Source organism: Podarcis raffonei, chromosome 5 (assembly GCF_027172205.1).
Source record: "Podarcis raffonei isolate rPodRaf1 chromosome 5, rPodRaf1.pri, whole genome shotgun sequence".
Classification (NCBI taxonomy): Eukaryota; Metazoa; Chordata; class Lepidosauria; order Squamata; family Lacertidae; genus Podarcis; species Podarcis raffonei.
In genome coordinates this window covers 42,455,086-42,469,704 of record NC_070606.1, presented here as the reverse complement: position 1 = coordinate 42,469,704, position 14,619 = coordinate 42,455,086, and positions in this window count along the sequence as shown.

Sequence of the window (14,619 nt, the reverse complement as noted above, 5' to 3'; positions counted from 1 at the left end):
AGGAGTTATGTGTGGTGGCCGGGGATCGATGGAGAGATAGAGGCCTGGGTCAAACACTGCCAGGCCTGCCAAGAATCCCGCCCAGATCCCCCAAGGGCCCCAGTCCAGTCCTGGGAGTCCACCCGAGCACCATGGTCACGCCTGCATGTGGACTTCGCTGGCCCCTTTCAGGGGAAAACATTCTTCATAGTGGTGGACTCCTACACCAAATGGCTGGAAGTCGCACTGGTACCGTCCACTTCTACGTCCACAGCCATCCGGGTACTACGCAGGCTGTTTGCAACCCACGGGCTCCCTGACACTCTCGTCTCAGACAACGGGACTGCATTTACGTCAGGAGAATTCCAAACCTTCACAGCGCAGAACGCCATCCGCCACATCCGTTCGGTGCCATTCCACCCTGCCACCAATGGCCAAGCAGAACGCATGGTGCGGACCACCAAGGACACCCTTCGCCGCATGACGCAAGGGGATTGGGAGTACCGCCTTGCCACATTCCTTCTAGCACAGCACAGCACCCCCAGCTCAATGACTGGCCGGAGCCCCGCTGAACTACTAATGGGTCGGCGCCTTGCAATCAGATTGGACCGCCTTCACCCCGATAGAGCTCAGGATGAGGTAGTGGTGGGGGAAGGCAGGAACCCCGGACCTTCGAGGCCCAGGACCCAGTGTATGCAAAGAATTTTGGGGTAGGCCCTGCATGGGTACCCGCCACAGTCACCAGGGTCACTGGCCCCGTGTCGTACGAGGTGCTAACAGATGGGGGGCAATGCTGGCACCGCCACTGCGACCAGATACGGCGACGATTCCCGGGAGAAAACCAGGAGGAGGAGGACAGGTCAGAGGAGTCCCAAGGGAACAGTGGGGCAGTGAGGCCCATAGAGCAGCAGGGGCAAGCAGGAGAGGCAGAATCAGTAAATACAGAGAGGACCCGTGAGGCCGAAAAGACACTGGAACCAGAACCACGACTGAGCGAGCCGGTTGCGCCAGACCATACAGCCCCATCACAGCCAGCATCCTTGGAACACGAGCCAGAACCTGAACTCCTGACCAGCGAACACCCCAGGCCGCAACGCACACGTAGGCCGCCGGCGTACCTTGAGGACTATGAATGCGACCTCCCGGGCAGGACTGGAACTTAGAGGGGAGGGGTGTTATGTACTGAGTTGAATAGGATCCAAACTGCAGTAGTCTGATTGGTCCTAGAACAATAGGATTCAGAATGCAGCAGTCTGATTGGTCCTAGAACAATGCAGCAGTATGATTGGTTGACAGGAACCACCCAATCATGCTCCAGATAGAAGTGAATCCACAACCTGATTGGCTTACAGTAGAATTCCGGAATTAGCCAATCATGTGCAGCCCATTGTGTAAATAATGTATATAAAGCAGATACCTTGAGGGGACTTTCATTCATTCCTCCTCACCACTATGAGCTGAATAAAGAGCATGAAATCACTTTGCGACTCTGAGTATATTTCAGCATCCCATCAGAGCAAGCTGATTGGGCACCTCTGGCGGTGCAAGTGCCCTGCGCCCAGGGGCTGGGCTAGCCACCTGCGGGGTGGGGCCAACTGGGGCAGGACACTCCAAGGGGCCTCTGAGGAGTCTGCCTGCTTCCTCCCCCTCAGCCGCTCTACAGCTGAGGGGGAGGTGATGGGCGGAACATTTGGGGCAGCGCGGAATCTGCAGGCACCCAAGCCACCGTGTCACTCCCGGGAGAAACACATGCCTGGGGCGTGTGCTGCAGGCCCCACAGTGAGTGCCGCCCAGCATTTTGTCACCCCTCTCATTGGTGACACCTGGGGCGACCTGCCACACCCCCACCCTCTTCCTCCGACCCTTCCTGGTTTAGCCTTCAATATGCTGGAGGGTATGCAAAGTATACCTAGCAGAAACAGCAAGGGACTGGAGCAAACATCCTACATTATTTTGTCTGCTTATGGCTGACATTCAGCTTTAGTTTTTCTTTATTTATTTGAAACTTTATTGAAAAATTTAAAAAATTTTCCAAACACAATTATTACCCAATTTTTCCAAACACAACTATTACCAAACACAATATATTGTCTTCCAAGCCAAATACATGTACAGATGTTAAGTCTTACATGTCGTCATCCACATGGCATCAAAACAAACTTAGAAAATCTTTTACATTACATAATCAGCTCACATCCACAGAGTATACTTCAATCAAATGCATTAAGATAATTTCTCCATAGTGGCTGCTGAGACTGAGATGGAAGAGAGATTACTGTATAATTGTTAATACACAATATAAATTGAGACTATATGGAGACAAATGCCTCTTTCGTTGTTATTCCTCTTATCACTCTCTGATGGTGAGTATTTGTCCCATAAGTGCTATATTCCATACATACTGAGTCCAATTGGAAGCAATTTGAAATCCATAGACTTCCTGACTTAGCCGGTTGAGATAATTCAGGACTCCAACCTTAGTGTTGGCTGGATTATGCTCATTGTTTTTGTAAATATGTGTTTATTTGTCTTTTCGCTATAATATGTACAATGAAATGCACATGAATAAAATTCACAACCAAACCATGTGTGTGATCCATTAAATAGAGAACAATGTAGTCCTTTAAGAAGCAAGAGATAGAGGCTCATTGTTTTAACAGTTGCTGTATCTCTGCTTGAAGCTGCCCTGAAGTTAAGTGACTTGCTAAATCAAGAATTAATGAGGATTGCTTTTCTCACCCTTAGCTTAATTTATGTTTTGCTCTGATATTCACCAAACTGGTATCTATCCAAGTGTCTTCTTTGCAACAGTACAATGCTATTTGGCACTAGAAATTGTAGGGTTGTGTCACGGTGCATGTGTATTATATAGAAGTATTTCCATCCTCTGCTATAGCTGTGTAATCAGTACATTTAAAAAATGCACTTAGGAAGCCTTGGCCAATACGCAGTCCATATATATTTATTTCTTACCAAAAACTGTCTATATTGAACAAGATAGAACTAATGTAAGAAAGGTGTTTTCTCCTCAAATATTGTATACATGCTGACAGACCAATAATCCCAAACTGTAATCAACATTATAAAATATTTCCTAGATTTATTAGTTCACACCTCTGCTAGGAAGACATGTGGTGGCTTAAGTTTACACAAACACCTCTCAACCAAACAATCTAAAAGGAAATATTTAAGTGAAGATACAAATGCAATATAGAATCAAAACATTTTTTTAACATCTTGTGCCAAACAGATTTTATAAACAGCTCAAGAAATGAGCAATGCTCTGAAGTCAGTAAAAGTACTCCTTGCTCAGAACACAAATACAGAAAAATGGGAATAGCTTGCCAAATATTGTGTTTGTTCATCTGCAGACATCTCAAGAGAACTGCAGGCACTTCTGTCGGGTTTTTCATTTTCAGTGGAAAGTTAGCTGGCATATAATGTACATTAAAGACTGTTTTTTGCCTTGCTCTTATAAAGCACAGATTAAAAGAAATCAGTTACAATATTTGTTATGGACCAAGCAGCCCTGATAAGCACACAAAGTAAGTCCACATACAAATCTATTCATTTTAGAGATAGTGTAAACTAGGTTTGTGCGCTAGATTCAGCCCGGTCCCTATCCAAATTGGGCATATTCAGAGGGACAAATGTTGGACTACTCAAGTAATAACATCCACAGATCACTACAGGGCTGGCTGGGTGACCTAGAGCAATCCATGGTTGTCAGTGGGTGGGGCATCAGAAGAAAAGAGAGGCAGGTAATGAGTGGGAAAAAGGTAAAAAGGCCAAGGCCTACCATATCTGGGGGCCATCTCTTCATGGGAGAAGCGGCACTATGTAGGATACTTACAAAGGATCACCCCAAAGAACTGATTCCCCCCTCCCACAGCTCTTTGTTGGTATCAGGAGGAGAGACAGTGTCTCAATGGTTTGTACCATTACAGTTGTAGAGAATGTAGAGAACAAGCATGTCAAGGGGAAGCTGGGTGAAATTTCTTCTCACCATGCTTGTTTTTTTTTGTGCAGAACCTTTTACAGATACTCAAGTTCATGTGTGCCGTTTTAGTTGTGAAAGCTGCACATGTGCTTAACAGAGCTATTCTATACAGTGGTACCTCGGGTTAAGAACTTAATTCGTTCTGGAGGCCCGTTCTTAACCTGAAACTGTTCTTAATCTGAGGTACCACTTTAGCTAATGGGGCCTCCCACTGCTGCCGCCGCTGCTGCACAATTTCTGTTCTCATCCTGAAGCAACGTTCTTATCACGAGGTACTATTTCTGGGTTAGCGGATTCTGTAACCTAAAGCGTATGTAACCCGAGGTACAACTGTATATCATTTGCCACTTATTGTTTATTTAAGGGATATATTATACACCTCCCTTCATAATATTTTCCCAGGGCAGTTTACAATATTAGGCAAAACAATTAGGTATACAGTAATTAAAGCAAAACAAAAAGGTATACAATAAAGCAATTAATAGGTAACAGAATTAACTACTTATATGATTAAAATAGCAATTAAAGCAGCAGAATGGGAATAAATACATTTTTACTAGAACTCCATGTCTATACCAACAGACATCAAGCGCTAGTTTCTCTTTTAACACTTTAAACCATCAAGGCAACTGATACTATAGATTTAAAGTTCTTCCCCTCTCACCATCGTAATGGATTTCCGCATCTATCATGAGTGATCTTTTGTCATTTAGTGACTGTCCAACACAACCTTTACTCAGGTTTTCAAGTGTGACATCCAGCAAATTTTTGTTTCAGCATTTTCTCTGCAGAGTCTCAGAATGATGTTTTGCTCTTACAGCTATCACAAAACAGGGCATTTTAGATGGGAAACGAAAGCATTTTACCTTCCAACTACAGCTCATCCTTATCATGCGAAGTGTTGTATTTGCTCTGTGTCAAGAAGCACTCACTTCCTACTAACCAAATCCCCAAACTCTCTGTAACCACTTTAAAATCAACGTCACATAACTGCCCTGTCAATCCAACGTTGGGGATAAAGAAAAGGCTACTGCGACCAGGCCTGTATTTTATGGATTTTCTTTTTGGAGGCGGGGGGGGGGGGCTCCATATAGAATGTATACCGGGTACATCCAGCACAGGATTATTTTCTGGAGCCCAGTTTAGATTGACCTGAAACCCAGTGTATTCCCACACCTTGATTAGGAGTATGTTTGCTATTGCTGGAGCACCAGAGCAGGGCAGCACTATGAAATCGCTTTATTGCAGAGACCAGTCAGTTGCACTGGTTGGCACCTGGTGTTGGAGCCAGAGAGAATCTGAGGGAGAACCTTCTCCTTCTGGTTCACACTTGGGAGATAAACATGGACCAGCAACATAGCTGCTGCAGTTTCATTGCTAACTTCCTGATCCACCCCTACGTGTGGTTATATATTTATTTTACTGTGGGTGAAGATTGGCCACCAACTGACAGACTTTGGAATGAATTTACCACTATCACCCCCACCTTCCGAAGCAAATAATTTGATTTATTTCTTGCTTTACCATGTATCCAACTTATTTCTGGAAGCGTTGGGCTGCATCCATGAGAATGATGAACACAAGGTGGGCACCCTGCTGTTCCTCTGAGGGGGTCTCCTTGGACCCTAAAGGGCTTGAGGTGTTGCAAAAGGCAGGCATGGCTGCTACATCTCAGACTAGATACTGGGCACATGCTATTTTCATGCTGTGGTGGGCCTACCGTTCATGCCACTCTTAGTGAGGTGTCCCCAGCACTTGGGCTAGCCCAATGTCGTTGGTGAACAGTTGGGCTGCCACCGAGAAAAGAATCATGGCCTAACCCACACCAGACTTGGTAACCGATAAAGGTGTGGCCATTACAAAGCAATGACCGTATGTGAATAGTTCTGCACTCTTGCTCACTGCACCACACTCCATGCTAAGGGTACAGAGGATTATGCTAGAATCTATATTAGCCAAACCTTGATGCCTTGTGTTTCTTGGTTATCTGAAAAACTGTTTGTCCTTCATATATCCTGCTGCGTAACCCATATGCAAATGCCTCTGTTCTATTTGAAATTTTGATTTATCCAAACATTTTAGTTGTCAGACAAGTCCATTATGTGAATTAGGCTGTGCTTTTGCTTCTAAACAATATGCTGTATCTGTAATCGTTAAGAGACTCCTAAATGTATTCACCTCTTTTATGTCACCTTGTCTTTCTGAAAATGTTTGCCTTGTGATCCCAATGCAAATAATGTACACTATTAGTTGCAAAGGAAAGAAATGATGTACACAGTGAAAAGGAAATGTTGAAATGAAGCAAGTGTTCCGGAATTATGACTCATGTACAATTGGGATGCCTCAGAAGTTTGACCAGTTAGTGTGAACAGTTACTTCCTGTTTCACTTTTAACTTTTAACAAGCGAAGAGCTCAACTTCGCTTCAGTTCATGGTGCAGAATTTAAATATGCAGTTGCGTGCTGAGGTCCCCCAAGACACCCCTACCCCAATAACTCACACATCACTCATAAATTGTTGTTTAAGTTTTTTGGCATAATTTTGGCCACAACTTTATTAAGCATACAAATTGTGAGTGGTTGCTTAGGCATTGGTTATGACTATCTGTCCCCCCCCCCCCCACCTTGGGGGACAGCACTGACTCCCGGTTTCCAGCGAAAGCCAGTGTGGAGGAACAAGATCAGGGATAACTGGAGCTGCGGCACAGACCCTCAGCTTCTCCCCGCATGCTCCCAGGGGCTTACGCGGCCCAAACCCGATTCCAGGGGTTTGGACGAAAGGATGGTAAGCCCCTGAATTCCTTTAATGGAATTCCCGTGCAGCAGCAGCATTGGAGGGGCAGGCACAGCCAATCCATACCCCTCCACCAACCAATTTAAACCAATGCCTAACTGCCAACCTTACAAGTTGTGACAATTTGCTACGCAGTAGGCAAAAACCAAATGGCACACACTAATCAGCAGAAAGCAGAGAAAGCAGAGAAAGAGAAAGCAGCTTGCTGTGAACCTTGTTTAAATAACCTCTGTTTCCACCCCCAAATTGGCAACATCAAATTTACCCCAGCAACACCAACCACCAATCCAAGCCAGGCCCCTTCAATCTATCCTGCCTGGCAACTACGGGGTGCTTTGCCTGGCCCCATCCGCAACACGTGCTCTCCTTTAGTGAGAACACACTTTGTGTGTTTGACCACGTCAGGTGTGCCAACTCTAGGGGGCCGAGGTGTCTTTGGCCCCCTCAATTTCTCTTACTTGAAAGTTTAAGTTCTCTTACTTCCAAATGCTACTCTGATTATTTCTGTGGTCAACGAGTTGCCATGCACTAGAAACCGTTTGTTATTTTTGTGCTGGTTTTTAGTGGTAGATGTGCTGGTTTTTAGTGGTAGTGGTAGATTTAGTGGTAAATATGTCTTTTGTAATGCCACTTTGTGAAGAATGTCTCTTGAAAAGTGGGTTATAAATCTGTTAAATAAATCCATAAGAATTACTTTTAAATTATGCTCATATGAACAACCATTACATATTACCATGACATCTGCATTGCTGCAGTATTTTATCCTGTTTACATCAACCAATATGCATTATTGTGATTTTATGGACCCTGTGTGTCAAATCATTTCCATTCATTTGATCAAGACATGCTTGCCTAACATGACTGTTCAGGTAGCCATAAGATGTATGTTGCAATCTGACTGCAAGTAAAGTATGCATGCCTGAAAAGTCCTGAGCCTTTAGTGAAATAGCTTTCTTATGGGCAACAACTGTAGATCCACATTGCATTATTGAGCTCTGACAATAATGCTGTTTTCCGGCAGTTCTCCTCCTGATCAATCATGACACCTTAATTCAAAAAGAATATATATATAGAGAGAGAGGGAGGCATCAGTGAAAGTGAAAATAAAATGCATGACATAAAATGGTAGCAAATGGAAGACGTTCTCTCATGATACTAATAGCATTGACCACAGGAGAACATCATTCATGCCACGCACAAGTCATTGCCATAAACAGCTGGAAACCTGACAGCGGTGACAGCAGGATCCAAAGGAGAACAGCTGGCCAAGTCCCCACTGAGATAATTTCAAAGAAAGAATGTGTCTTCCTTCATGGAAACACTTTCCCCCTCCTGCATAATTTACTTCAAGTTGGAGGAATTGAATGATTTATAGTCCAAGCCTAAACACACCTACTCAGAAGTAATCCCCATTACATTCCATGGGGCTTCCCCTAAGTAACGGTACATAGGATTGCAACCTTAAGCAAGGGCTAACATGGTCATGAAAATGGCACTGGAACAGTGTATGGGTGAATGGGAATAAGGAGGAGTAGAGAGGAACTAGGAGTCTTGATGAAATACACAGAGATGAAAGAGCATGCAAGCACTATTACAGACCACTTCAGGCATTTGCCTGAATCTTTCCTCCCTGGGAGGTAAGGTCTGAAAGGAGATTCTAATCATGTTTAACAGAAAGCTTTTGGAACAGTAGTGGTTGGGGGGCAAGGCAGGGCTTTTTCCTTCGACCTCCAGTCACCACTGTCACTGCCTTACTGCAAAGGGTGAGGTAGTGGTGAGATTGGTACAGTGCAAATGCACCAGCAGAGCCAATCCAGCAATACTGCTGGTGTGTTTCCACCACTCTGACCTGACCACTGCTTTGTCTCTTCTGATCCGGGTATACCACAGTCAGGGCTGTTTTAAGCATATGCAGCACTGGGGTGCAAAGATCTGTCCAGCCCCCCCCCAGGTTGCCCAGTCCCAGGCATGGAGGAGGGCGGAGCCGGCCAGTCGCCTCAGCATCTCGCTGGCTCGGTCACCCCCGAACTCGCGGCGCAGAGCAGCCCACAGCAGAAGAGCCCGCCGTGGCGCTCCAACAGACGGATGGGCTCTTCCCTGGACTCAACTCTTGGGCCCCGGACTCTCAGCCTGGTGCCCATGAGAGCCCAGCGCCCGGGTGCCCCGCACACCTAGCGCCTAAGGGTAAGATGGCCCACAGTTAGTTCTTCCCAAATATGCTATTTGAATTTCTCTACACCAAGAGGAAATTCCCTGTCAGGCAACTCTGCAGTAGAGCCTCATAATGCCAACTGGCAATGTAGATTCAAATGTAACACTGAACATCTCAATTAGTTCAGTCTCTCATATTAACAAGCATTATTTTCCATGATTTGTCATTCCTTCAGAAATGGCATTTGGATTTTGAGTGTTATATGAAATACAGAGAAATTCTGATCACAATAACATCTATAATGATTTCGGTCAGCACCTACACCTGATCCATTTTTAAATTTGTTCATTAGGAGTACTATCTTAGCTGTCTCTTAGTGCAGGTCATCAAGCCTGAGTTTCCGCTGCAATGAACAATGAATGGTGGTCATGAACCACTATTGGCACAATTGGCAGCAACAGCAACAGATATGTTCTATGCTTATGATAATATTTTATTCTCTTGCTAATTGTGCTGTTTTAAATGTGCATTTTCTTTTGAAACGTTTAAGCTTTTTATAAACTTAGGCACATTAAATGTGCATTATGTAGTTGACCTCCTTTGTAATGTTTAATTTGGAAATTGTTAAGATATTTTAGTTTTCTGTTAATTATGTTGCTTTGAATGTATGTTTTATATTTGACTTCAGTGATGTTTTATTCTAGATTGTTTTATTTGATGTTTTAATGTAGATTGTCAACTGCTTTGATATTTTTTTCTTTCAAATATAAAGTGGTATAGAAATGAAATTAACAGCAGCAGCAACAACAAGAGTAAAAACAACAGTGCTTATAGTCTGCCCTTCATCCAGACAGTGAATGAACAACTGAAACAAAAGCCATTCCAATGCTATTAACAAAGCAGGTAAAAACAAAACAAAAAATCCTTAAAATTACAATCCATTAAAGTCCCCCACATATACCTTACAGTTATGAACAGAACAGAACAGAAACGTTTCTACACATTTTAAGACTTTCCTTGTTATTATGATTATTCCTTGTTATTATGTTATTATTTCCCCCTCTAAATATATCCCTGAGTTTTCAGTTTTGGTATATTTCAGAGTCTGTGCTTGCATGTGATCAAAAAGAGCACACTGAGACTTGGGCAGAGTGCTAGCAGCTTTGTCATTCTACATGGATGGCACTGGTTGATAGCCAGGTATTTGTAACATGGAATAGTAGCTTCAGATGCATCAGCTCCATTTGTGTATTCCAGGGAAGAGACGAATTTGGGTCTAACCCTCTGCCACTGATAGCTATTCACCTCTACGGCGAAGCTGGAACTAACCACAAGCTAGGATACTATCCCATATCAATGTTGTGTAAATATAAGTGGCTGATAAGGGCATGACCCATAACAGCTGTAATTTTCCAGCATTTTGGAGCATGAGTGTTCTTTTGAGAAGGCTATGCTTACAAATCTCTCACCAGACAAACTTGAATTTGAAAAGGAGAAATGAAATGGAAAGAAAAGGGAAGAAACATTCTCATTGCTCCTACACCTAGAAAGAAGACTCAAGATAACTTACTGGATGGTAAAAAGGCTATATTTATCTTGTTATTTGGTCATCTGTCAAGTAATCAAACAAATAAGTGCAGGCAGGTGAAAACAAAGAATGCATACAAGAGCAGAATGCCTCCATGTCCTGGGCATGAAGTTGATAGCTCCCCAGTCTAGAGATGAGAGGAGATTCTCCCACCTTGCTAAGTGAAGCCCAGCCTGCACACAGGGCACTTCTGTCCTGTGTTTACCATGGTGCACAAGCCAGACCCTAAAAGCACCGCCCAAGTACCCCCAAGCCTCAGACAATAGGTGATAACTCAAGAGTGCCCCTTACCCTCATAATGCAGTGCCATAAGGTCTTTCCCTTCCTTGCCTGCACTGAATGTGAATAGCAAAATTAATTACATCAACACACGATGTCCTACAGTGTGAAATAGACGAAATGCAAGGGGGTAGGGAAGAGGTTACCTTCATGCTCTGCCTACAAGATAATCTTTAGAGGGATCACCTGCTTTGTTCCCCCCTCCCCACCAGCTTGATATCTTGATGCACACTTGCTGTCAACAGCAGATGATATAAAATGAATGGCTCTTCTTTCCTCTCCTCTCCTCTCCACAGTCGGTGGGTTACAGTGATGAATGGCTAATAAATCCAATGCAATGTATACTTAACTCCTGAGAAAACATTGCATGGATATGGAGTAATACTGTGGACAAGATATCACTCCTGTTTTGGGTGGAAGACATTACCAAACAATATGAATAAAAATATATCTTTTGTTCTAGATGGATGATGCCGTCTTGTAATCAAGATAGTAGCTCTGACTACCAGCCTTTGAAATCTATGCATTCTTTTAGACTTTATTCCAGAATGTAAAACAAGAGATCTGGAGTTGTAATGCTTACAGTGTAAAACCTCCCTGGGATCCACCAGCCACTCTGTGCTGCCGAAAGCCTGGGGTAATTGAGCCTCCACTACTCAGAGGAATAGAACACAAGGAAAAGGCTGGGTAAGTTCACTTTTCCATGCAGTCTGGTCAACAGCAGAGGCACATGAAACAGGCAGGTTGACAGTGGTGCTCTTCTGTCAGTGGTGTCCCCATACTCACCAGGATAGGGATGAGTGGTGATGAGGTCAGGGGAGCTCTGCGTCTGCATTGGGTGTGTGTGTGTCCTGCAGATGCATGCATGCACACTCATGTGTTACCACCAATCCAGAGCACCATAGGCCCATGTCTCTGGATAATTTCCCACATAGACTTCAGATACATATGAAACAGCACAAGACATGTGGTGGAACATATCTGATCCCCAAAGGTCAAAGGGTAAGAGCAACAATCCTCCAGCACCACCGTCTGGGCCATATTTCTAAGGAATGGGTGGAGCCATTTCAGAATTGTGCCCCTAGTTCTCATCCATTCAAGATGCCTCAGAAAGATACTGAAGATGATGGCATCAAATGCCAGGGTCACACTTTCCCGCTATAAATCCCCTAGTGCAGATCTCCCAGTACATCTCCCAGTGCAGTTCATCCATTAATGTGACTGGATGAACTGCACTGGGGGATGTACTGGGAGATCTGCACTGGGATATTTATAGTGGGAAAATGTGACCCTGGCATTTTTCCATGTAAAAATCAGGCTGAATCACCTTGGGAACTGCACCATGGGACTCATTGGGCGAAGTCCTTTCATGTTTTAGGATATGTGATGGGTAAGGCTGACACTGCTCTTGTTTAATTTGGTATGAGGTTTGAATGGTTCTGAATGGTTTGAACGTCCACTGTAAGCTGCTTAAGCTGAACCGCTTGGGTTTATTTTGGGGGGGTGGGGTGGGTGTAGTTATTTGTAATAAAAATAAATGTGACACATATATTACTGTAATAATCATAAAGTCAACAAAAGAGGCAAGCAGCACTGGGGACAATCTGATGATCTGAACGGGTGACCTGCTACTTTAAGGATTTTAGGGAGCAGATTGTTGACCTAAAATGGGGCAACCGCCCCAACCCTACAAATTCCCAGTGAAGAACAATTATAGTGATTTCATGGTATCATTAAGAACTTGGGAGATGGTGGTGGTGAACTGGGATGTGAAACCAGAGAACTTCAGGTCGGATGTTAGCAAAGCCAATTAGGTTCTTGTACTGTACACCTCAAGAGCTGTTATGGTATTACAGTTCTCAGCATGATGTGTAGCTTTATTGGCATTTTGGAAGCAGCTGGTGAACTGCAGTGATGAATGGCAAATCAAAGCAATGCAGACTACAGTACGCTTAACTGTTGGGCAAACATCACACATTTTTTCAGAAATGTGTCATTTAAACTGAGTGTACTAAAAAGAAGAAAATTTCTTTTTGCTGCACCATATTTAGTTTATCCTCATGCATAAATATTTTCTGTACTAAAGGTGTGCAATAGGATATGGAGGCAGAGTGAAAGCAACCCTAAAAGACTTATTTCTCCTGCCAAAATATAATGTCTGGTTCCTTCCTGGCAATAGTTTCTCCTGCTTTAATGACTTGGTATTAACTAAGCATAATCCACAAAAGTGCATGCTAAAGGCAGGACTTCCCTTGAAGTTTTTTTCTCCACTGCGGTCTTTACTATTTTAGGCTTTTAGGTAGTAAGTGTGTGTGTGTGTGTGTGTGTGTGTTGTGTGTTGTGTGTGTGTGTGTGTGTGTGTGTGTGTGTGTGCGAGAGAGAGAGAGAGAGAGAGAGAGAGAGAGAGACTGTGTTTTCTATATAAACACATGCAAGCAGTCATGATATTGTATTAGTATAAAACAACTCAAACTTCCAGCCATTATTTAGATGCACAATAATTAATGAAAACATGTCTATGTAGATTTTAGGCCAATGGAGAAGATGAGGAGAGAGATAAGCAAAATTATTTAGTAAATCAGTCTACAAAACATTGTCTCCCCTCCCCTGGCACACAAATTGAACTGTCTTGTAATGCTAAACAAATACTATTTTCTCCTGAGCTGCTGGCGTTCATAGATCAGAGTCCAGTTTTTAATGTTTGGACTAGGATCATTGGAAAGTTGTTATCTGCATTTTCACAACTGCCAGAGGAGGAATAACCACTGGGAGGAGTGCAGAGAGAGAAAAAATCCCCATGATGCATCTGCAGCAGCACACAACGTTCCGGTAATCTGACGTTTTGTCGCTAAAGAGCTTAGTCATCGAGCTGTCAAAATCAGTTGCAACAGAATTGCACTGAATTAGCAAGTAGAATAAGGGATATCAAAATTAAAAATAAGTTGAGAATGCATAATTAAGACATACCTTTCTAGTAAATAATATACAAGAGAAGACTGTATGTCAACGACTTAAAGCTGCAACACAACATGTCTCTCCCATACTGGTCCCTACAGCCACAGCTGGTGCTGTAACTCTCAGATATTTTGACTTCACCCGCAAAGGCACACTCCTCCATTGCTTCCCAAGAAAGACAGGTGCCAAACAATTGATGTATGTCCAATGGGCAAATACCATATGACTATTTGGATTAAATTCTTAATGTGTTAGCAATTACTTGATAGTTGACAGCAGGACTGCTTGATAATGACCAGACATTTTTCATAGGGATATTAGGGCTATTAAGCTAGTAAGTGACTATATGTATGATCACTAAGGTTTCGCCCATTGAGGAGTGCTCTTAGCTTCAAGATTTCTCCAAAGCATAACTTATAAAATAAAAAAAATAAAAAAATAAAAGCCAGAATATATATCTGGTAGTACTGTCTTTGCTACCAGCGAGTAAAGAAATAAAGAATTTCAGCCTGAATGCCACCCACCCACCGAACACAGTTTACGCAGAATGGGTTCCATATCCATTTCTTGACTTAAGGAGTCTAAGCCTATCATTTGGAATTTAGAGAAGAACACTCATTTCCATCTCATTAGAGGAGAGTTTCCGGAGAGGGATGATTGCTCTGATCTGTGGAAATGGGCTCCTTTTTCATTCTGTGGCTTTCACATGGACCTGAATTGATTTCAGAATAGGAAAACTAACATAGATCCAGAATATAAAGAGACCCATGCTTAATGATAATGGAGTGCACTAGAAAGCTTCTTAAACTGATGTATTCCATTATCTCGCTTATTATTCTTAAAAATAGAGAGAGCTGTTTGAATGTTTGAGTG